The 5,010-nt window shown below is 44.3% G+C and overlaps 1 protein-coding gene across 1 annotated transcript in view; it reads right to left on the reverse strand.

Moving 5' to 3' along the window:
- IFT46 (intraflagellar transport 46) overlaps nt 1–5,010 on the reverse strand; it is a 26,979-nt gene that overhangs the window by 20,190 nt on the left and 1,779 nt on the right. The gene's annotated exons all lie outside the window — the stretch shown is intronic.

The raw sequence follows: 5,010 nt of genomic DNA on the forward strand, positions 1-5,010 counted from the left end.
CAAAACTCCATCTCAAAAAAAAAAAAAAAAAAAAAAAAAGAAAGTAAGAAAGAAAGAAAAAGCAAAGAAAACCCTTTGCCCGTGGTTTACATGTTAGTCAAATGAGATTAACAACTAGTAAGGTGCAGCGTGCTGAATTTATGCTAAGACTGGGTTTGAAGATAAATCACTTAAACAAAATGACTTAACTTCTTTGAGTCTCAGTATTCCCACCTCTAAATAGGGTCCTAATATTTGTCACCCAGGGGTCTAATAAGGATCAAATGAAAAAATTTATGTGCAAGGAACTAACCCAGTGCCTGGGTCACAAATAATAGTCACAAGCTTGAATCTGAATCAGTATGCAAAGATAAGAGAAATTAAAAGTATAATTAAGGCCAGGCCCAGTGGCTCACACCTGTAATCCTGACACTCTGAGAGGCAGAGGCGGGAAGATTGCTTGAGCCTAGGAGTTCAAGACCAGACTGGGCAACACAGTGAAACTCTGTCTCTACAAAAAATTAAAACATTAGCTAGGCATGAGGGCATGGGCCTGTAGTCCCTGCTACTGGGGGTCTAAGGCAGAAGGACTGCATGAGCCCAGGAGGTCGAGGCTGCAGTGAGCTGTGATCATGCTACTGCACTCCAGCCTGGGTGACAGAGTAAAACTGTCTCTATAAATAAAAAATTAAATTAAAAGTATAATTAGATGTAAGGAATTAGCTGGAATGAAAACATGATAAATGATTTCTATATCAAATAAATGCAAATTAAATACCATTTTTTTTGTTTACTCAATTAGCCCAAACTACAAACAAATTATAATGTCCCCAGCTATCAAGTCCACAAACATGCTCAAGTCAAAACCCGAGGTGGCTAGGTCCCAAGGAATTGAAAACAGGGACTTAAGTGGACACTGTACACCTCTGTTCATAGCAGCGTTGTTCACAATAGCCAAAACATGGAAACAACCCAAGGGTCCATTAACAGATGAATGAATTTAAAATGTGGCATATAATGCAGTGGAATATTACTCAGCCTTAAAAAGAAATTCTACATTCTACAACACAGATGAACCTTAAAAACATCACACTAGGCTCTGCGCAGTGGCTCACGCCTGTAATTCCAGCATTTTGGAAGCCTGAGGCAGGCGGATCATGAGATCAAGAGTTCGAGTCCAGCCTGACCAACATGGTAAAACCCTATCTACTAAAAATACCAAAAAAATTAGCTGGGTGTGGTGGTGCACGCCTGTAATCCCAGCTACTCAGGAGGCTGAGGCAGGAAAATTGCTTAAACCCTGGGAAGCAGAGGTTGCAGTGAGCCGGGATCTCACCACTGCACTCCGGCCTGGGTGACACAGCAAGACTTGGTCTCCAAACAAACAAACAAAAAAACACACACACTAAGTGAAATAAGTCAGCCACAAAAGGGTAAATATAGTATGATTTCACTTATGTGGTTCCCAGAATAAGCAAACTCATAGAGACAGTAGAATAGTGGTTACCAGGGAGGAGTGGAAGCAAGCAATTGGGAGTTACTGTTTGGGATGATCTGAAAATAGTGCTAATGGTTACACAACATTGTGAATATACTTAACGCTATTTAATTGTACACTTAAAAATTGTTAAAATGGGGGCCGGGCACGGTGGCTCAAGCCTGTAATCCCAGCACTTTGGGAGGCCGAGGCGGGTGGATCACGAGGTCAAGAGATCGAGACCATCCTGGTCAACATGGTGAAACCCCGTCTCTAGTAAAAATACAAAAAAAAAATTAGCTGGGCATGGTGGTGCGTGCCTGTAATCCCAGCTACTCAGGAGGCTGAGGCAGGAGAATTGCCTGAACCCAGGAGGCGGAGGTTGCGGTGAGCCGAGATCGCGCCATTGCACTCCAGCCTGGGTAACAAGAGCGAAACTCCGTCCCAAAAAAAAAAAAAAAAAAAAAAAAAAAAAAAAACCGAACTAAAAAAAAAAAAAAAAAAAAAAATTGTTAAAATGGCAAATTTTATGTTACATATATTATTTTTCCATAGTAAAAAATGGGGGCCGGGCACGGTGGCTCAAGCCTGTAATCCCAGCACTTTGGGAGGCCGAGGCGGGTGGATCACGAGGTCAAGAGATCGAGACCATCCTGGTCAACATGGTGAAACCCCGTCTCTAGTAAAAATACAAAAAAAAAATTAGCTGGGCATGGTGGTGCGTGCCTGTAATCCCAGCTACTCAGGAGGCTGAGGCAGGAGAATTGCCTGAACCCAGGAGGCGGAGGTTGCGGTGAGCCGAGATCGCGCCATTGCACTCCAGCCTGGGTAACAAGAGCGAAACTCCGTCCCAAAAAAAAAAAAAAAAAAAAAATTGTTAAAATGGCAAATTTTATGTTATGTATATTTTACCACAATAAACAAACAGAAACCCTGGATGTCATCCTTGATTCCAAATCAGGAGTCAAAACCAATCCAGCAAGTCTTAGTGATTCTAAGACCATCTGTCTTGCATAGTATTTGCCTCTTTTCCTTATTCTCAACTTCCTCACCAGAGGCCAAGTCACTATCATCTCAACTCAGCCATCCCAACGGTCCATTCCACACACGACAGCAACACAGCCTCCAAAGCTCTGCTTGTTATGCCTCCTGCCCTAGCTCTCTGATCTGACCATATCATACAGTAGAGTCCCCTCTACTGTAAACTGCTCTGTTTCAGGTCCTCAAACTAAGCCAAGTTCTTTCAGGCTTCAAGGTTTTTCACATCTCACATACTATTTCCTCTTCCTGGCCTACTTTTCCTCAGAGTCTGGATTCTTGCCATCTTTCAGTCTCACATATCACCCCTTTAGATCTTCCCTGATCACCCTATCAAAAGTGGGTCTCTGGCTGGGCGAGATGGCTAATGCCTGTGATTCCAGCACTTTGGGAGGCTGAGGTGGGAGATCACTTGAGGTCAGGAGTCCAAGACCAGCCTGGCCAACACAGTGAAACCCCATCTCTACTAAAAATACAAAAATTAACTGGGCGTGGTAATGCCAGCTACTCAGAAGGCTGAGGTGGGAGGATTGCTTGAAATCAGGAGGCGGAGGTTGTAGTGAGCCGAGTAGCATGGGCGATACAGTGAGACTCTATCTCAAAAAAATGTGGGTCTCCTTCCTCACCGTTATTCTCCTTAACAGCAAACAATCTTCCTCCATCAGCACACTTAACCACATTTGGAATTTTTTTACTCATTTGTCATCTGCCTCCCATGACTACAAGCATTGAGATGGCAGGGACATTGTGTCATTTAACACTATTTGCCCAAGTGCCAGGCATAAGGCTGGCACATAGTAGGTATTTTAAAATGTTTGTTAGCCAGGCAAGATGGCTCACACCTGTAATCTCGGCACTTTGGGAGGCTGAAGTGGAAGGACTGCGTGAGGCTAGGAGTTCAAGATCAGCCTCGGCAACATAGCAAGACCTCGTCTCTATAAAATTAAGAAAAAAAAAAGTTTGTTGAATAAATAAATAGTGTCCAGTCCTCTAAAAATATTTCACTGTAATTTGGGTTGGGGATGCAGGCTAAGGGCAGATTATGAAGCACCTTCAAAGCTGGGAAAAACATAAGTTAAAAAAAAAAAAGAACAGTGAATTCCTGGCAGATAGTGAGCAAAGCAGTAACATGAAGTAAATGGTGATAGGGTTGGATTGGGAGAAAATCCTGTAATTTGGAAGGCTATGATTTCTCCCCCTTAACTAGTAAGAAAACAAACAATAGCAAGTGAAATAACTTGACTCTGAAAGTCAGCATATGCTATTATAAAACAGGAACTTCGGCCAGGCGCAGTGGCTCATGCCTGTAATCCCAGCACTTTGGGAGGCTGAGGAGGGTGGATCACCTGAGGTCAGGAGTTCAAGACCAGCCTGGCCAACATGATGAAACTCCATTGCCACAAAACTACCAAAAAAAAAAAAAAAAAAAAAAAAAAAAAAAAAAAAAAAAAAGAGAGATGCAAAGAAAGAGAGTGCGAGAGAAAGAGAAAAAAGAGAGAGAAATATATACGTAAGATACAGAGAGAAAGAAAAAGAGCCAGAATTGAAGTGATTTTTGTTTTGTTTCATTTTGTTTTGAGATGGAGTCTCTTTCTGTCACCAGGATGGAGTGCAATGGCGAGGTCTCGGCTCACTGCAACCTCCACCTCCATGGTTCAAGCAATTCTCCTGCCTCAGCCTCACAAGTAGCTGGGGTTACAGGTGACCGCCACCACGCCTGGCTAATTTTTATATTTTTAATAGAGATGGGATTTCACCATGTTGGCCAGGCTGGTCTCGAACTCCTGATCTCGTGACCCACCCGCCTCAGCCTCCCAAAGTGCTGGAATTACAGGCATGAGCCACTGTGCCCCGCCTGCAATTGAGTTTTTAAAGTTAGGGTGGCCTAGTGGGTGTGGCCTTTGGACCAATTCAATGCCCTGTTCCTGTTGCTTCTCCGCCTGGATACGTCCCGAGAATGGGTGTGTGTGTGGAATGCTCTTAGTGCCCCGTTCTCATTAGTGATGCTGTGCCTCACGCTGGTCCCACCAGAGCTGCATGCCGTGGAACAAGCTCGCTGCTGTTCACTACCACGGATAGGTCAGGGCTTAGTGTGAACTCTAACGCTTTCTAGCCTCTTTGAGTTAAAAAACTTCCTACTACTCAGGATATGATTCAGGACCTAGACTCTTCCTCTGTGCTCTACGTGGGTGGCTGGGCATTTGATGACACTCTTCAGATACTGGAGGCAGAACCAGGTCCACAGTTTTGCCAGTGGGAGCCTCTGGCCTCTGAAGAGAGGCAGCCTCCACCAGGAGGTACCCTCTGGGGAGATTTTCCTTCCTCTGTGGGCAGGTGTTTTCTCTCTGCCTTTCCTTTCTCTCTCTTCTCCCTCCTTCTCTCCCTGTCTCTCTTCTTTCCTTCTCTCTCTCCTCTCCCTCTCCTTTCTCCTCTCTCTCTCCTCTCTTTTTCTCCTCTGTCTTTTCTCTCTCTCTCCCTCTTCCTCTTCCCTCCCCTCTCCTTCTCTCCCCTCCCTC

This window comes from Cebus imitator, unplaced genomic scaffold, assembly GCF_001604975.1.
Source record: "Cebus imitator isolate Cc_AM_T3 unplaced genomic scaffold, Cebus_imitator-1.0 Scaffold28, whole genome shotgun sequence".
NCBI lineage: Eukaryota > Metazoa > Chordata > Mammalia > Primates > Cebidae > Cebus > Cebus imitator.